Source organism: Solanum dulcamara, chromosome 11 (genome assembly GCF_947179165.1).
Source record: "Solanum dulcamara chromosome 11, daSolDulc1.2, whole genome shotgun sequence".
Taxonomy (NCBI): domain Eukaryota; kingdom Viridiplantae; phylum Streptophyta; class Magnoliopsida; order Solanales; family Solanaceae; genus Solanum; species Solanum dulcamara.
Window position 1 is genome coordinate 58,979,434 of NC_077247.1, and position 20,416 is coordinate 58,999,849.

At 32.3% G+C, this 20,416-nt stretch overlaps 1 long non-coding RNA gene and 2 pseudogenes across 1 annotated transcript; 2 read left to right on the forward strand and 1 right to left on the reverse strand.

Annotated features, from left to right (window-relative positions):
• The first annotated feature begins 1,245 nt into the window (after positions 1 to 1,245).
• Positions 1,246 to 1,905, forward strand: LOC129872754 (protein TIC 20-I, chloroplastic-like; annotated as a pseudogene).
• A 940-nt stretch (positions 1,906 to 2,845) lies between these two features.
• LOC129874121 (zinc finger protein CONSTANS-LIKE 2-like) lies at positions 2,846 to 5,427 on the forward strand (annotated as a pseudogene).
• Positions 3,369 to 7,995, reverse strand: LOC129874123 (uncharacterized). Its single transcript, XR_008762839.1, has 3 exons — positions 7,909 to 7,995; positions 6,379 to 6,514; positions 3,369 to 3,443 (listed from the first exon to the last, which is right to left on the reverse strand). It is a non-coding gene; the product is annotated as an uncharacterized LOC129874123 (long non-coding RNA).
• Positions 7,996 to 20,416: the final 12,421 nt, after the last annotated feature.

Sequence of the window (20,416 nt, forward strand, 5' to 3'; positions counted from 1 at the left end):
ATGATTTTTTATGATGATTACGATATTTCGATGCATTGACCAATCAGATGAATGTTTTAAGATGAATGTTTTAATATTTTCATGATGCTATATATATTTTAAAAGATATTGGTCTTGCTTCCCACGATTCATAGTGATTATTTCCTATGTTTATTATTCATGCATATCTCACATACCTAGTACCTTCTATGTACTAATGCATATGTTGCCTACATTGTCTCATAATGTAGGGGTGCACGATGATCATCCGATTCGTGGCTAGAGTTGACTTAGCATTCTCCAATTGTCATTGGTGAGTCCTCATTTATCGAGGATGGGACTTTCTTTTATATTGATCATATTGTCTCTTCTATTATTATTTGGGTGAGCTTGGAGCTTGTCCTAAATCCCCTATCAAGTATACATTTAGAGGCATGTTTAGACATTGCAAGTGATAAAGTCATCTTTCTCCAATACTTTTTCGGTCTACCCCTACCCCTCCGCATAACCCCCACATCCAACCGCTCACACCTCCTAACTGGGGCGTCGACACCCCTCCTTTGCACATGTCCAAACCATTTCAGTCTCGCTTCTCTCATTTTATCTGCCACAGATGCCACTCCCACCTTCTCCCGAAAAACCTCATTCCTAATCTTATCACTCTTAGTGTGTTCACACATCTATCTCAACATCCTTATCTTCGCAATATACATTTTCTGAACATGAGAGTTCTTTAATGGCCATCACTCCACTTCATGTAACAACGCTGGTCTAACCACTATTCTGTAGAACTTACCTTTAAGTTTAGGTGGTACTTTCTTATCACACAAGACTCCAAAGGCAAGCCTCCATTTCATCCACGCTGTCCCAATGCGGTGCGTGACATCATCATCGATATCTCCACTACTCTGGATGATGGATCCAAGATATTTAAAACTTTCTGTCTTGGGGATAGGTTGGGTGGCAAGCCTCACTTCCATGCCCTCTTCATATAAGAAAAGATAAAATAAGAAAAAAAAAGGTAATAGAAAAAGGTAACAGCGTGATCATACCAAACCAGTCGTTACATAGGATGAGATTTTTCGTCATTACGTAATGATGCATTTAACAATATGATACAATAAAAGTAACAACTAAAACAACGTTGTATTTAAACTAACAACACAATACAATAGGTAACAACCATCCAAACAAGCTATTTAGAGGAAAGTTTGCCAATTTCTTGGACATTATTAACTTCGGAATGGAATGAACCATCGATAAATCTTTGCCCTAAATCATGTGACTTGGATGTATGCTGAGACAGCATATTATCTCCACTCCTTCTTGGAAGATTTTGAGTTTCTGACATACCCTTTCCTGGGAGCTATTGGGAGATTACCGAGCTGGTTTTTAATGGCATACTTCTTTGTTGCTTATCTTGGTATAGTGAGGAGAAAGGAATGGCTTCATTTCTTTAGTTTTCATGTGGTGTGATGGGCATGCTACTTGATATTGCCTTGCAGGTTATTGGGACTTTAAGCAGTTGGATGCTACTTGAGGTATACTGGGGCAAGGTTGGCATGCACTTTTGGACGGCTGTCGCATTTGCCTATCTGTTCACAGTTATAGAGTCTATAAGATGCGCACTTGCTGGGATGTATGCTGACATACCATTTTTGTGTGATGCAGCTGATATTCAAATACCAAACGATTAATGAAAGCGAGCACATAGGATGTTAACAGATGAAATTATGTCTGTTATGCCTTTTTGATAGAACGTTCAGGCTAGGTGGAACTGAATTTTTAACTTGCAATGATCACGCGCTTGGGGATTGCCTTATGGCCTGTAACACTCACTTCATACTACTGCAGTTCTTTCCTCTCCCGTTCTCTGAAGGTATTGTGTCATGCCCCGAGAGGGTACCCTAGGTGTGATCGGCACTTGAAGACCAAGCGAACATTTTATCTGATCACTCATTCAATCACTTAGTGGAAGACTCAACTTAAGGATAATAAGACTCGAGTGGGCAACTCAACATTCATCCATAGTAGAAACATAATGAATTTAAAATGCTCGGAGTGAAATATAACTCAACATCATAATTCAATAATGAAATTGTAATTTGAAAGCAGACTCTACAAGGATCATTCAAACTCAACTCTGACTATAACAACAAACCCAGTATAATCCCACCATGTGGGGTCTGGGGAGGGTAGAGTGTACGCAGACCTAACCCCTTACTATTGTGCTGTTCTTGATTAAAAAAAAACTTTTGTATACAATATTATGCTGTTCTTGACAGATTTTCTTGCCGTCGTGTACAATATTGTGATATTTTTCCTTGCTTTTGTATATATGGGGTTTTGAAGAAATATTTTTTTATGTGTACGTAACGATATCACTATATATATATGTGTGTATATTTTTCTGCATATGTCGAGATTGTGCCTTACACACATGGTGATGCCAGGCCACACAGCTTGATTAATTCACCAGGCACCTACCACCTCCGATCAGTACAAGTATTGAATAACTATGTCCACCGATATTTAGGCAATTGCGAAAAAAATTATAGTAGCGTCACCTCTGTTAGGATTTGCACCTTGGTACCCAAAGCTGTTATTCTAACTCCTTGACTGCTAAGGGATACAAGCAAATCATATTGACTAGAGTTAATTTTGCTGGTATTTTTCATAAACTGTGAACGAAAGAAGCACATACATTGATGTAGGCAAGATTTCAAAGAAAGTGTTTCATCTTAGATTGTATCAGTTGACTGTCAAAGAATGCATTCGGAGGCTAATCCAGATCAATATTTTTAAAGCATATAGTAAAGACAATGTTAGAGCTTCCTAACTTTTGTGGATGAAGAGTCGTACCATAAAGGTGAAAAGAGCAGATTCTATCTCAACAAGAACATTGAAGTTGTGGACCTGTGGATTCTCTTCCCACTTTGTAGCTGCCTACTGTTATTTTTTCTCCTTCTCCCCCTTCACATTTCATAGCACCCCATAAGTTTACAGCATACCTGCTCAAGTTCAGTATTCGAAGTACAATAGAAAATAGAGAGCAAGAGGAAAAACAAGAAACCAAAATTAGTTCAATGTTGAAAAAGGAGAACAGTGGGGATTTTGATGGCAGTAGCAACAACTGGGCAAGGGTGTGTGACAGTTGCTGTTCTGCTGCATGTACAGTTTACTGCAGGGTGGATTCCGCCTTTTTGTGTGCGGGCTGTGACACCCGCATACATGCAGCAAATCTGGTGGCTTCACGTCACGAGCGTGTGTGGGTTTGCGAGGCCTGCGAGTGTGCCCCTGCAGCCTTTCTTTGCAAGGCAGATGCTGCCTCACTCTGTGCCTCCTGCGACACTGACATCCATTCAGCCAACCCCTCGGCGCGCCTGCGCCGTCACTACCGTGTCCCACTTATGCCCCTTCTAGGTAGCCACCACTATTTATACGACAGAACATAAATTATACTCCTACAGATAAAAAAAAATAACAAATAATTCAATAAATATGACTTTTGAACCATATAATGTATAGTATTAAGTAGCAAGGCCATTTAAAGATTGAACCCATCAAACTTAAATTCTAAATTCGTCTCAATTCCAATTTCCAGGAACCCTTTATGGTCCTCCAGCTGTTGACACTGTTGGCGGTGGCTCTATGATATTGGTGGGCCCACAAGGAAAAGCGTGGAGTATTATGGGTTCTTGAGTTTTACTCAAGATGCAGATGATATGACTGTAGATGAAGAAGATGAAGATGAAGCAGCTTCATGGTTGCTGCTGAATCCTCCTGTTAAGAAGAACAATAAGAACAACGTTGACAATAACAACTATGGGATGTTGTTTGGTGGGGAAGTAGTGGATGACTATTTGTATCTTGTGGAGCATGGAGGGGATAGTCAATTTAACGATCAGTACAGTATCAATCAGCAGCAACAACATTACTCTGTTCCTCAAAAGAACTACCGTGGAGATGGTGTTGTGCCAGTTCAGGAAGGACAGGAAAAAACTCTGATTCTCTACCACCACCAACAACAACAAAGTCACCACCTAAATTTTCAGCTGGGAATGGAGTATGACTATTATAACACTAGATATGGTTACCCTGCTACTATGAGTCACAGTGTGAGTTTTCTAATCTGTATCCATATATCTCACTTCAGGCAACGTGCACTTTAACAAAACTCACGGACCAAGGAAATTTTTATGGATCTAAATTTTTATTCCTTATTTTTCAGATCACTGATTTCACTTTTTATGGACGAATAATTGTAGGTATCTTTTTAAGTAATAGTTAATCAGAACGATGACCAATTTAGTTTAATTTATCTAGATGCATTCTCAGGTTTCCATTTCGCCGATGGATGTCAGTGTTTTCCCAGAAACTGCACTAAATGAAACTTCAAACTTCCACCCACAAACTCCAAAAGGGAAGATTGACTTTTCTCAGGCCCTCCAATTCAGATACCTCCCTAGCTTACTCCAATGGACAGAGAAGCCAGAGTCCTAAGGTACAGAGAGAAGAAGAAGAACCGTAAATTCGAGAAAACCATAAGGTATGCTTCAAGAAAAGTCTATGCAGAAACAAGGCCAAGAATCAAAGGTTGATTCGCGAAAAGAACAGACGTCACTGAAGTAGACCAGATGCTCTCCACACAATTAATGGCAGATAGCAGTTATGGAATTGTCCCTTCATAGCAATGAGAAAGTCAACTCCAAGTCCCTAAACCTAGTATTAATATTGTATCTTACATCATTATCGATCAAACTAGCTATTGAATAATGAGAAAGTACTAAAGTAGTTTCCCACAGAGGATTTATTAAATTATCTGCATTGTTGTATATGTAAAAAAAGAGTTCTTCCTTTAGACCACATTGCAGTCAATATGTACAATTTTCCTGAGGAGAAACAAAAAAAAGCCCTCCTGTGTAAAGGGATTGGAATTGACCCAACAAGACAAAAGTACTAGTCCTGCAAGAAGCAAAAAATTGACTGCAATATCAAGGAGCGTGGTGGAATGAATGAGAAATCTGCATCCTCAACCAGAGGTCTTGGGTTAATCTAAAACCTTTTAATCTGAAGTGTTAACCTTCTTAGTGGACCTATCCGGCATAGATACCGAATGCCTAAAGGGAAAAAGAAAAAAGAAAAGAAGAATTGAATGCAGTTAACTTTTCCACATTAAAAAGGAACTGAGTCCAGACACAAGTAATGGGAAAAGCAATATTACCAACAGAATGGTGTTGTCAAAAGCAAAAGGGAAGAAGAGCAGCCCAGGGCTTGGTTAGAATTTAATTGCAAAGAAGGGTTAAAGAGCACACGTTAGTGAAGGAAAATGGAGATGAAGAAACAAAAATAAAAATAAACACAAACAAGAAGTTGTATGGACAAAGGGAATGAGAAAAAAAAATTGCAAGTGAAACATATATGAAGAATAAAACATGTCAATCAGGTTCAAAATAATTTTAAATTTTTTATTCTGTTGCACAAATGCAAATTTAAGTTTCTAATTCAATTTCATTGACTAATTGCCTTTGAACTAATTTTCTCAACTAAATTTCTAACTCCGTTTGATTACTAACATTTTTATAACAAGTAATATATGACATTGCTTTATAATTATTGATTAGTGTCACCCACTTCAAAATAGAACTTACAGGCCTTATAAATTACTTAAAATTTTTAAGAAGCAATTAGTTGGCTGTATTTTTCTAGGCACGCACCTTACACTTGTGCACTGCCTGAGCAACAAAAAGCACCTAGCCTGCTATGCATCTAGCTTCGAGGTTTAAGCATGCCTCATGAGCACTTTTAACAAATTGCTACATAATCCAACATTTTCTATCTAGTTCAATTGCAGAATACTATTGTTTAGCAGAAATCAAAAGCGCAGAAGGTATTTATAAATACAGATGCCTTACAAACAAGCCCAAAAAAGAAGTAGCTTACAGACATGACTTGGGGTTGCTTTAATAGATTCTCAGCCATTATTTGGCTCAGTTATTTCTGCACCAATCTATTTACTACCAAAACAGTTTAGCACTAAGAAATATCAATAATGATGCTTGCTGATCTCCTCATACTTGTTTGAAGGCTAATAAATTGCTAATCAATCTTTAGCAATCCATGTGATCCAGTTCATTCAATTTCCAGTAATAATAAACTGTGAAGCATAAGATGAGGAGGTATTGCATGGCCTCAACAGTATCAGTAATCAAAACACAGTGTCCTTTTATCAGTCCTGAGCTGATACCAGGTTTACAACATGTGCAACTGATTGAACAAGAAGCAGAAGGAAAGCATATTGCACTTTTACCTTTTTTGATGTGAAGTAGTCATTGATAAAGTAACAAGGCAAGTTCCAGATTATCGAGGAATACGATGAAAATGTAAGGAGGTAAGAACCTTGTGGCTAAGAAACTTCATCCAAGAATGGCTTGGATGTTCACTTTTAGGTCCTTTTTGAGCATTGGGTACTTTTAGTATCCAATTCTGCACTGCTATTCGTTGAACAAAGAACCTTTATCCACCTCACAACTCACTAGCAAAGAAAAAGAATACTCATCAATGTGTCACGGCCAATATTATTCCAACCCAGAGTAACAGACAAACAACTCAGATTGTTTGAGATATTCCTGATCAAGATATAGGGGATATAATTTGATTAACAACAGGATATTCAAGGTGCTCTACTATATTATACTTCCTTTTAAATCATGTCCAATTACTTTTCAGGACTTCAACAAAGATGTCTCATTTTAAAAAGCATCAGTTGACTGTCAAAGGACCTGAGGCTAATCTAAACCAGCATTTAAAAGCATATAGTTCATAAAAAATGTAGCACTTTAGTACCTATTTCTGCTCTGCCATTGGCTGAAACTCAGCACTTTTTACACAGTTATAATGGAGCAATTCTTGTTATTCCAATGTTCATAAAATCATTAAAGCAAGAAAACATTCTTCAGGTCCTTAGGGCTTTACGTATCTATTTCTGCAATTCCATTTGCCAAACATCATTACTTTTTTGATCTTTTTGACAGCCACAACGAAGATTCTTTCATACCAAATCATCAATTTATTCAATAGGCATTAAGAGGTAGAATTGTCAAAGTAATTCAAATCAAGGAATATAGCCTGGCCAACTTAAAATAAGAGTCCCTTGGTTCACTTTGTTCTTGTATGAGGGAACTAAGGAGGCCTGTGTTAGACAAAACTGCAACGTTTAAGAATCACCTTTCATCATTTTGCAATAATCTCTTAAAAATAGCAGCTTCAGTTTAATGTTTGTAGTCAGATTCTCAGTTATTATTTGAAGGGAAAGAAGAGATAGTTTGTCCTCAATAATAATCAGGAGACAAGCAACCATACTTATTCAAGGATCTTATAAGATTTGGTGACTTTTAAAGAAAGAAAAAACAATTCTTCTGGAAGCCAATGTGTCCACAACCTATGTTACGCGGATCCTTCATTTTCCTTGATGTACCTGTGTCGAACGAGTCTAATTCAACATAACACAATGTCATATTCCGAATTAGCAGCCTCAGATTAGCACTTCATATTGCAGTAACAACGGAGCTTAATTCGCCAAGAACAAATGCACTTCTTAGAGCCTCAATGTGATTCGATTGTGCAGAACTCAGTAGCTTTATTACTAAAATTAATTAAACAACCATTAGCAACAAACAAACAAACTTGAGAGAAGTGCATTAACCAGCATCTAGGCAAATTAACCAAGAGATTCTACCGTTTTCAATTAAAATTGTATATATTTTTATATAATGGGATGAGAAATCATTAACTCAAACATGTGATATGCGATGAGGGAGTAAGCGATTTTCAAAAATTATGAAGAATCATCAAGCACTACAACTTCTATAAACGTATAAGAAGACATTAAGAACAGAATTTTGAACAACAATGTAACATATTACATACCTGCTGGTGAATAAAGCAAGCTTTCTCCAAAAGGCTAAAATTGTTTTACAAATTAGGCGCGTAATACGACCCCAGGCTTTATGTCCGGATTCAGGCTCTTGGACCCGAATCGCTTTGATGTACGAACAAGATAGAATTGGGCTTGAGTTCACATGATGAATGTGGGCTAAAAATGGGCTTTACAAGCCCATATAATCTTGAACGGCCACTTGCAATGTCTTTATTTTGGGTGGTCAGTCTTTATCATCTTTAATATTTGTCACTTCAGCACTTGAAATAATAAACAATATATATGCAATTATACTTTTCTTGTTTGGGAAACTTACATAAATATATAATATTAAGAAAATATTTATCATTTATAGCAAAAACAAAAAAAAAAATCACTGAACACTTATAATACATTTATAATACAGTTTTAATACATATTGCAGAGAATTATTTATAAAACATATATAATACAAGTTTTATAGATGGACAATACATTTATCACATACTTTAATAGACTTATAATACATTATGTCAGTTTCTTACTACACGAACATAATATAAATTTTAAAACACTTATAATACATTTATATTGTATGCATAATTCACTTTTAATACAAGTGTGTATTTATCATAATATTGCTATAAATTGTAATAAATAAAAAATATCGCTAAAATCAGTAATTAATTTTAAAAAAGCACTCAATTAAGTAAATTTTCCTTGTTTATTCTCTTATTAGGAAATAAACATAATGAAACCTGGGTTATCGTGAAATTTAGGATTACTTAGCTGTTAATTAAGAGACTATTTAACACATAAATTTGATCGTAAGAAAGCCATCTTATTCCTCTGGAACCTTGATTTATCCATCACTTTTCTGTTAAAGCTGCACTTCTTTTTTCCTTTTTTCATAAATAAATAAATAAATATCAGCCTATCATGAGTGTGACTTAAAATTCATGAACTGAAATGGATTCTTAACCCGAAAGAACACGTTTAGCGGGCCCTATAGGCCTATTTAATAAGAAACTCTCCTTCAATTTCAAATATTCACACATTACTATTATTCATGTTAGTTTTTTCATACCATCAAATTACGCATATACCCTTCCATAATCAATCCCCCGATACTTACAGTTGGGCAAGAATTAAAATTCGAATCTAGGACAGGTTCAGTAGATTTAACTGAACATGTTATTTTAAAGTCAATTTTATTTTAAATTTAAAGATTTTAAATCTTCTATTCGTATATAATAAGTTTTATTTAAAATAAAATAAAATTATAGAATGTCATGATCTGCCTGATATTTTGTCAGTTGTTTTTTGATCATATGCGGTTTTTAATGGAGATAACATGTCAAAATAATTAGCATGAGGTAACGATAGAGACATTAAAAGAAAGCGTCACTAGAGTATAATCCACACTATCTTTAGTTGAATTTAGATTAAACTAGAAAAAGAAAAACTAGGAAAAGGGACGGAAGAGCTTATTTAGGAAAACTATAAGCTTTCTGTAATTTAATTTCTTATTTTTTATTAGATGATAGTGACGCTAGATGAATGATCGTCACCAACAAGTCTCCCAATTCTAGTGTTTAATAAAGGATTGGATGACAGGGGAAATTTTTAGGGATACTAATTAGTACATTAAAGGTCATTCCATATTTAAGTTGAATCGCGAATAAATTATTGAAAACGTGTGTTGTTAATTGATTTATATATTTCAACAACGATATAGAATTAAGAAAAGGACATGAAGGCAAGTTACGTTAGAAAAACAAAATATAATTGTCTTCTATACATGAAACAAAATTTCCGACTCTATCCATAAAAAGATTTATTGTAGACATAAATACAATTAAGCAAAATTTAAAAATATCTTAATTAAGAAAAAATTGAGTAACTTGCAATTTGCACGGTAGTCACTTTTTTTTCAATTTATTTACAAGGGTAAAATATGAAATCAAAATTAATATTTTCCTAAGATAATTTTTATCCACAAGAAAGTTGGGGGATATTCTTCCCGCCCTTTTTCACAGATCTGCGTAATTTAGATTTTAGCAATACAACTTAAATAGTAACCAATAAATTGATTAATGGCTTTAATGATTCTAGCATATAATTTTGATTCTCAAATTTTTTTCATTATTGAAATTGTAAAAAAACAGTTAATGAGTGTACTTGTATGCAAAACAATACTGACCAAACTACAATACCCTATGTCTCTTCATTAATTTTTGGTCGTTGTTGTTATACTTGTGATTAAGCACACTCGTGCAGATTCACAGAAAGACAGTAGTGTCAGTCATTATTTGGTAAGAAGGAGTTTAACAATTTCCTGGACTGTATCAACATTGAAATATTTGTTGGAAGCGAAAAGTGACTCTTTTTTTCCATAAGACATCTAAGGAAATGAGCATTAGGAGCTCAGAAATTTGTTCCCAATTGTTTATTCTATTCAAAATCCTCAGAAATAATAAGGCCCGTGAGATACTTGTAATAAAAAAGGGAACAAATATTTGCTATTCATTTTTATTTTTCTTATTTTACCCTCACAAATTAATTGGAAAAAAATATGATTTTTTTATGATTTTGCAAGGAAATAAGGATGTAAATCATTAAATTAATAAAAAAAGATGTAAATCACAAGAAGATACATAATTAAACTGTTTTCGACGGACAAGTAAGAATTAGGTAATTAGTTAGGGATAAATATGGAAATTCAAGAAATACTAAAAGTTAGACAAGACTTGAAAAGTGATGCACCGGCGAATTTTTGAGTACATAGATCAGCAAGGAATACAGTATACTCCAAGAAAGAATCCTAAACCTTTTTTTCCCCTTTTTTGAGTAGTGAATGGTTTTTTGCTTGGATACTTGTATAACTCCATTATATATAACTATTTTCCCTTCCAATCTTATCTATGCACTGTTAAAACCCATTATTTTCCCTCTTATAAATACAAAAACATAACATATCAATCAATACCATAAGAGAGATAAAAAAAATTGACAAGTAGTATGATGATGATGAAACCATCACATAATACAACTTCAACATTACTAGTAGACTCGGGTATTCCCAAATGGAATTCACCAGTCCCTTACCTTTTTGGTGGGCTAGCAATTATATTAGGATTAATAGCGTTAGCGTTATTAATCGTAACTTGTTCCTACAAGAAACCTTCGACGGAAGAATCATCTTCACCATCGTCTTCAAACAACGTTAATAATTCGGATCGCTGTCAAGATCAGAAGCAGCCGGTAGAGTTGATGAAACCGGAGATGGAACCAAAATTTGTTGTGATCATGCCTGGAGATTACAACCCTACGTGGTTAGCCAAGCCTACTTTCCCTACTCATCACGGTACCGACCAAGTGTAAGCTAAGCCCTGGTCAAAAGTTCAAAACGAACAAGTATCACACATTATCTTAAAAGTATTTTTGGATTGACAATTATTTTTTTGGATCTTTTGGTTCGTTTCTTGTAAACGGTAAGGTGTGACTGAAATCGTGTACATAAGGTGTGTAGAGAAAGTTGCAACAACTAATTAACTGCAATTCCAGCTAATAGTACTATATTTTTTGTTTCAACTTCTTGTCATCCAATTTTATTTTTATTTTTTTTCTCTGAAGAAAAGAATGCGGATCAATTATCGTTTATTTAAATTTACGCAAATTAAATTAGGGCTTAATTTCTGCATTAATTAAAGTAAGCGAAGAACCCATGGCCATAGTTAATGCGAGTTAATACTAATATTTGAAGCAACGAGGCCCTGCCATATAGCGTGACAACAACAAAACAAGAAACAATAATTCTTTCAATATTATTTTAAAGTTAGTTTACACTTTTTTTGAGGAGATAAACAATAAACTTGTAGAACAGAAAACATATATAATTAGGCTTTAGGTGGAAATTTTATTGATTTTATTCTGGCGTGGCTTCTTTTCTAAAAAATTCTTGTGAAACTGGTGACTAATGGCGGAACCACATGTAAGGAAGGGAATTCACCTAAGTATTACACTATGCGACTGGTAAAAGTGATCTAAAAATACTGATATATATATATATATATATATATATTGAGTTCTCTTATTGAAATTCTAGAGTTAGCACGCTAGAGTATTATCCTCGAATTTGATTTTAGGTGATTTATCTTTCTTTCCCCTTTAATCCAACGATGTGAAATGTTGTCGAGGGAGAAGGGTTATAATGTGAAAAGTTTTGATAGACATTAACATGATGCAAATTATAAAAGGGAAAAAGCGTAGAACAAAATAATGTGAAGGAGTTGAGATGAGTTTTTGGCCAAAATCATCCATGAAGTAAAATCCAAACTTAGGGCACATCATATGGTATAATTGTGAACAAAAAAACATCCTTCAACTATGCTATAACTTGCATAAATATCTTTTTTGTTGACTGCTATTAAAAAACTATCAGAACAAACACATGTGCCAAGCATATGACTTTCCCCAAATCTCAATATACCGTACGTTTGATTTCCCCCAAATGTACTTTATGCAATTTCCAAGTGCAGCTTCCCTGATAGGCTGGTGATCAGATCTTGGATCAATGAGAATGAGAAGTCGTGGCTCACTGTATGAAGTCTGAAGCTCACTGTATAATGTAGATACCATCGTTGCGGCGCTTGAAGACGTAACGTTCCATTTGGAAGTCACAGTTCTTAGTGCCGAGATGGACTTCAGCGGCCAACATCAGCTGTATGTCAGCCTCTTTCATCGACAATGTCCTTGCTTGCTGTGTAATTGCCGCCATGGTTGTGCTCTGTTATATATTGATTTATCAACTTCTTCGTTGTTTTTCTATTATGTTGCTGTTTTTTGCTAGATTGGTGTTGTTTTCTTTTAGACAATTTATCAAATAGGCAAGGGGCTGATTGCCATAGCAGATCCTAATCATGGTTATTTCTACTTTTCCTTCGCAAAGACAATAGTTCTTTCAAGACGACAAAGACGATGAAAATGAAACTAACATCCTAATCTCATCAACTGTAGTAATGAATTAAATATCGTTGGAACAAGAAAGAAGAGAAGGATTATGGAGTTGTCTTTTACCTTATTCTCTAAGGCTCATTTGTACTATATAGGATGATAAATTGCATAAAGTTCATAGCTCCTTCAATTAGAGCAGATTATTTTTCTGCACAAAATCATGAATAAAAAGTCCCAACTTCTTGTGCGCTATTGCTTATGAAGATGAAGAAATCAAACGTACGATGAGTCATGTGCTTGACACATGTGTTTGTTCTATTAGTTTTTTAATAGAAGTTAACAAAAAAAAATATTTATGCGAGTTATAGCGAGTTATATTTCAAGGATGATTTTGATAAAAAAATCGAGTTGAAATTAAGAGAAAGTTTGGTGCATTAAAAGAAGGAATAGATGGGGGGACCAATAGCTCAGTTGTGTCATGGGAGACTCATGATTAAAGGCTTTCCACACAGTATTTACTACTACTACTATGGTAATAAAGTCTATACAATCAGTTTACACTTACATTGTTAACTCATAATTTAAAGATATGTACATTCCTCTATTTAAGTAAATTTGTGAGATAATACATATATATTAAAAAAAATATTTAAGGACATAATTTGAATCATATTTTTCACTATTGTTTTTTTATAAAATCATAAATATAACTTTACAAGTAGTATGATTTATCTTCTAGAAAATATTATAAAACTTCAATAAATGAAAGGACAAATATGAAAAAAAAATCAAAACATCTATCATGAACTTTGAACAATTCAATTATTTTGAACAATGAAAAGTCCCTCAAAAACTCACTTAATATGGAATGGAGTATTAATTAATTTACTTTAATATGTCACAACGAAATTTACACACCTTTTAAGAAATAATAGATGAATGAATCAGTTATATTCTCTCCGTCTCATATTACTTTATCACTTTCCTTTTTACTCGCATGTTAAGAAATAATAAATAAGATGATAGTTTTACCAATTCACCTCTTAAAGTTTTTTGGAACTTTACCGCCAAGTGTGAACACTTTAAAAAAGAATTAATTGTAAGAATAACATGAAAAAAAATCAAGTAATGTTTTCTTAATTTAGTAAAGTGATCAACTAATATGGAACAACTATTTTTAGTATAATAACCAACTAATATAAGACAGAGAAAGTAATAGTATTTAATACATCTGGACAAGTAAACATGAATGGATCAAAAAGGAAGTATCATTTATTTTGATCGTACCAAGAGATGGTAAATTAGGTGAAATTGAACTTTCCAGCCAATTACTCCATCAATACATTGCACCTTTTGTTATCCACTGATCTAGAAAGAATGATCGTCAAAATACTAAATCCCGGCAGAAAATACAAAGTGAAAATACTAAACCCAAAAACATGTTTCACAACACCGTTGTTGTCAGGGGTGGACATATTTCGGTTAAAATCAAAAAAACGATTGTATCATCGTACCAAATGTTTTTATTTTGTTTTTTCAGTTTTAATTTATTATAATTTTAAATGTTCAGTTATGTTTTTTATTCTTAAAAAATATGATCAGACCGAAAATCAAAATTTGCACATTTAATTAATGTCTTCATCTACTTAGTGTACTTAAAGAAGATTTTTATATTTAGTGATCTTAAATAAAAGATTCAGTCATTTGTGACCTCGGTATCACGGTGGAGGGAAGCGAAATTGCATATACTCTCTTCGTTCTTATTTACTTATCAAATATTTTTTAATTTAATTTTTTTTTACTTGTCAATTTTGACAAATCAAGAAAGAACTATTTTTTTCTTTCAATTATACCCTCAATTTATTAATATTGAGTTAATATTTTTTAAAAATATAATGAGTAAATATATTTAAAACTCTATCAATTAATATGATAAAATGGTAAACTTACTACATCAATAATTATTTTCTTAATAGATGTGTCATGTGTCAAGTTAAAATTTGATAATTAAAAAAAACGGAGGGAGCAGTAATTTTAACCCGCAAAACATCTAATTCTAGCATCTTAATTATTGGACCATATGGCAACATCCTTTAATACAAATGGTAATGATCACTTCATCACCAACTGGATTAAATTGATTTTATTTTTTTGATCCTTAAGACAATATTAACGTCATCTTAACTCATGAGTCGATCAGCACTTCTGATGTGAAATAAATTATTGAAAGAATCAACTTAATCTAGATGACCAATTAGAATGGAGGCATATGACTTAGGTATTGGGAATAGACAATTAATCAGGGGGTATAAGTAGAGGTAGTAAATACACCATTTAGCCATGTAGGGGTCTTTTGGTAAAAAAAATTAACAACGCTAAATCATAATGCAGGGATTAGTACTTAGCAGTATATGTTTTATCGAATGTTTGGTTTATTATTTTCCATCTCATCTCGTGTTTGAATTAAAACTCTATAAAAAGATTATTTTTAATTATATCTTTGAATTATATATTATGAGATTTTTTATTTCATTTAATTGAATCAAAGTAGATAATTGTTGGACAGTGTTATTTTTTATGGCCTTCCAACTAGCTAGGAGAAGAATAATTTTAATTTGTTGTCATTTTTGTTATTTTTTCACTTGAATTATTCGAGGATAAAAAATTGTCATCTTAATAAATTGATCGCTCACAACGTCAATTGTCAATTTTAAAAAGTTAAACCAACTACTTTTGAAATCGAAAAAATGGTAAACAATAGTAAAAATAAATAAATCATTTACATTTACACATAAAAATTGCAAGTTGAGTTTTAATATCTATGCAATTTTATAAATTTCTCAAAGTATAAATAATTAGAAAACCACATATATATCAATAAATAATACATTAAATTGAGATCACAAATGTCATGTGGTGATACATTTTGCCTTTTTAATTAGTAAATGTTTAACAACTCACATTTCAAATATTGTATTGATTTGTATTGAATTTATTTATCAACAAACAAGTCTCTCTAAATAATAAAATTTGTAAGCTAATTTATTTAAATAAATTTACTAGTACAAATATAAAACATACAATCAAGAAAATAAACATAATGATTTGAATTGTATTTTTGTCCATACATATATCGGTCAAATGGTATTAAATCCCATATATTACTAATATCACCAAATGAAAGATATTAGTTATATATCCCAGAATATCATGTAGGGTGTGTAATCAATCCATGAATTAGTTATACATAGGTTCAATATTTCTACCAAATATAATTCTCAATAATGTCATACATAATATATAAACTATTTTTTTAATACTTCATACCAAACGACCCCTAATTAATTTGAACGAGTTAAATAAATTGAGTCCTAAAAGTATAAGTTGTGTTGTGTCAATTAAATGATCTAAACTATGAGTCATATTTTGTTCAATCCCCAACTATTACTAAGTTTTAATTTCTTTCATTATTTTCTTACAATTCGCTTAACTCCCCAAAAAGTTGATAAAACTTTGTTTTCTTCGTTATCATAGATATACACAATATATTATATAAAACAAACTTATTTACATACTTTAATAAGTTTTCTCGTGATTCACTTGGAACTACACGTATGCTTAGTTCGAATTGGTCAAACTTTTAGCTGATTTGATTTTGAGTGGGTTAAGGACTTAAGATCAGATAAGTTAATAAATGAGTGAGTCAATAACTCGCGACATGACAAAAGTAAACCCATGCAGAATCATCAATAATGTTAGGAACACCAGAGCAGAGTGCTTCTTGTTGTCGAAAATAAAAATTTAAAAAAATGAAAGACTTTAAGCTCCATTAAAAGTATTAAAAAATCTCAAAAGTTCCACATTGATGATTAAATGAAATAGGTGAATTTCTTGTAAGGCTTGAGCTCCTCTTCTATTTGAGCCAACTTTTGGGTGTAAGTTAGGCTTAAGACCTAATTTTACATGGTATCAAAATCTATCTCACTCAATGTTGGATTGCCGAAATTAAAAATTGTTCATGCACCACATGTTAAACACTGGGAATGAGCTGGAGTGTTGAAGAATCTCAAAAGTCTCATGTTGGTGGTTAATGAGATAAGTAAACTCATTATAAAATTTGGACAATTCTTCTTTCTTTGAGCCAGCTTTTGGAATGAACTTCTTATAAGACTTAGACAATTCTCCTTCATTGAGATGCTTTTGGGTGTGAGTTTGACTCAAAACCTAATATTACAGAAAGTAACACGCTTGAAAATGAACAACGACGTAACTGAGTAAGTAAAAAGTACTCCCTCCATTTACTATTATTCGTTTACTATTCAAAAAATAATTTTTTAGTTTTATTACTTGTCCCTATTAATATATCAATAAAATATAATTATTATTTTTTCACGTTTTATTTTTATCATTAATTACTTATTTTCCAAAACCTCATACTAAATATTTATTAATTAATTAATATATATATATATATATATATATTATGGAAAAATATTTATTACAATTATTATTTCTTAACAGACGTGCAAAACTTAAACCGGACGAGTGAAACTAAATGGAGAGAGTATAATGTGAAATTTACAGTTAATGAAGCGGGAGAGGGAAAATAATGAGTCCATTAGAGGAAGTTACACTAACACCACAGCTACCTTTATTAAGTACCTCCTTAAGTGGAAGACCAAGACCTTCTATGTTTATTTTAGTTATATCTGAAGTTGATGGTAATTGATTTACTGACCTGATTCTTTTCTATTTACCCTGGATCTCCAAGATGCAATCATAAGTGGTGTATATAGTTCAATTTCTCCCCCCAGAACAGAGTGATTGCCGTTGTCAATTTTTTTTAATTAATTTTAGCTTATAAATTGTATTTGTCATTTATCAACCTCTCATATAATACTGCCCTGAATTATCAAGGACACAGGTTGTACAAGAAGGACCTATTTACCCTTTGTGTACTCCCACATGGAGGCAAGAAGGACCTATTTACCTTTGTGTATTCCCCAATAAAATACTCTCTTAATATTTTTTTTTTTTAATCACATAAATTCGTTTAATTTAAGCACATATATATTGTCCCTTCAAGACTTAAAATATATGAAGTATGATTACAATCTTTGACAAGTTTCTTCTCTTGTTGACAAAAGGAAAGGAAAGAAAAGAATACAATTATTGGCAGACAATTTTTTGTTTGGGGTTGGTGTAAGGTATGCGGTGGCTCGGAAACGTAATGTTTTAATTATGCGGAGCACTAATTATCCATTTACATATTATTTTGTATATTTATTGTACATAATATCAAAAGGAGAAACTTTTTTAGAGCTAGTTGCCTTAATATTAGTGGCACATTGGCCATTTCATATAAAGTATACTATTTGGGGCGCAATTTGTTATCACCAGATAGTGTCATATTTTTACATGTTATCAGAATCAGGTTCATTTCTGTTTGGGTTTTGGATCCACGATTGTGATTGAGTTAGGCTCATGCGTCATATCTTTATAGTTACCTTTATATGGTTTATCTTCTATTACTCATCCGATTCATCTTCTACACTAGCTTTTGTTTTTTCGTTGGAGAGATAGTTATGAGACTATAACTAGTTAGGAATTGCGTAAAAGAAGAGACATTTCTTTGGTCCGAATACCGCGCAATGAGAAACAGATCCAACGACCTCCCTCCATCACCATGGTTCAATTGGAACTTCATTTTGGATTCATTACCTATTGGCATTTGTCCTCCTCGATTGCGAGTTTTGTAAAATAATGTTAAAGTTTTATCATTGGAAGAATTAATTAAAGATTTGAACAACTATGAGAAAATTGAATTTCTTAAGAAAACACACTTTTCTATGGGCTCAAAAATTGGAATTATCACAATTCGCATGGAGATGATCATTAAATATATTGCTTAATCAAACTATGATGGTAGAAAAGCCAGAACAGAATGCTTGCTACTGTCAAATTCTTCTTCTTTTTATTTTAATTTTTTATGATCCAATGAAAGCAACATGCTTGAAATTGGACAAGGGAGTAAGTAAAAAGTACTCTCAGTTTTTAATTGTCGGTAGGTTTTGACATAGCACAAGATTTTAAAAAGTAAAAGAAATTATAAAATTTGTGATTTCAATTAAAAATATATGAAATATATTAAAATATTCTTTTATTTTGTTGTCATAAGCATGTCACATGAAAACAACAATAACATACCCAATGATATCCCATAAGTGGGTAGGTAGCATGTCACATGAAAAATAAAGAATAAAAAATAAAAAAATTAGTAAAAAAAAAATAAACAAATTAAAACAAAGAAGCAAGACAAACAAATTAAAATAAAAAATACTAAATGTGAAAATTACTATTAATAAAGCGGGAGAGGTTACAATGAGTCAATTAGAGGAGTTACACCACAACCATTTTATTAACACTTTAATTAAGTGGAAGACCAAAACTAATAATTCGACATTACCCACTCCCACTCACTAATTATTTTTTTTACTCAAATAACACATTTTTGTGACTATGTTTATTTTAGTTTATTTTTGAAGTTGATGGTAATTGACTTATTGACCTGGGTCTTTTCTGTTTTCCTCAAGTGGAGAATGTAGTTCAATTTTTCCCATTAGCTATATCTTGTTCATATTTTATTCTTTTTTAAAATGTTTTTTCTTATTTGCTTTTCTTGTGCCTATTGTTTTGGAAAAATTACCTCAATACATAATTTATTTTATTATATTTTTTAAAATTTTCTATCATTTAAAAAAAATTCAAAAATTCCTACTTTCTTCTATTCTCGAATACATCACATAAGTATCGGGACGTTGAGTGATGTATCCGGAATCGAGATGTGATGAATTAGAACGTTAAAGTATGTATCCGGAACAGAGATGCGATATACCGAGCAGTTTGAGTTTTGTATAATTCGCGAGATTATACAGTTGAGTTTTGTATAATTCGCGCAATTTATACAAACGTTGTGCGCGAATCGAATGGTATATAGCGAAATATACAATCACTAAAAATTGTATAACGAATTATACAAATGTTGTGCATAAATTGTATAGTGAAATATACAAACGTTATACAAAAATTGTGAAGTGTATAGCGAATTATATAAACATATACAAATGATGCGCGAATTATTCAAACGCTGCTATAACTATAGCTATGAATTATAATTAGTAAATTATAGCGATAAAATATAATTAAGATATTTTTGAGTTGCTATATGCAAAAATATCCCTTAATTCAATTCTTATGCCAGCATGTAATTGTTCTTTAACGTAACAATAAAACTTTGACAATCTTGTTGAGTAGCGAAGTTGTATTCTTTATTAGTCAAAGCATGTTGAAAAACAAAGCAAGCAACATCACGTATATAAATGAGAAAATATAATAATTATAATCTGTCCATATGTTTGATAAAAAAATGTTACTAATTAATAAGATTTTTTTTCGTTAATAAAATGACTCAGATACCTATATTTTTTATAAGGAAAATAATAATTAAATTAAAATAATGAGGAAAATGATGAAGGGCGTATATGAAATGGAGAGGAAGTTAGA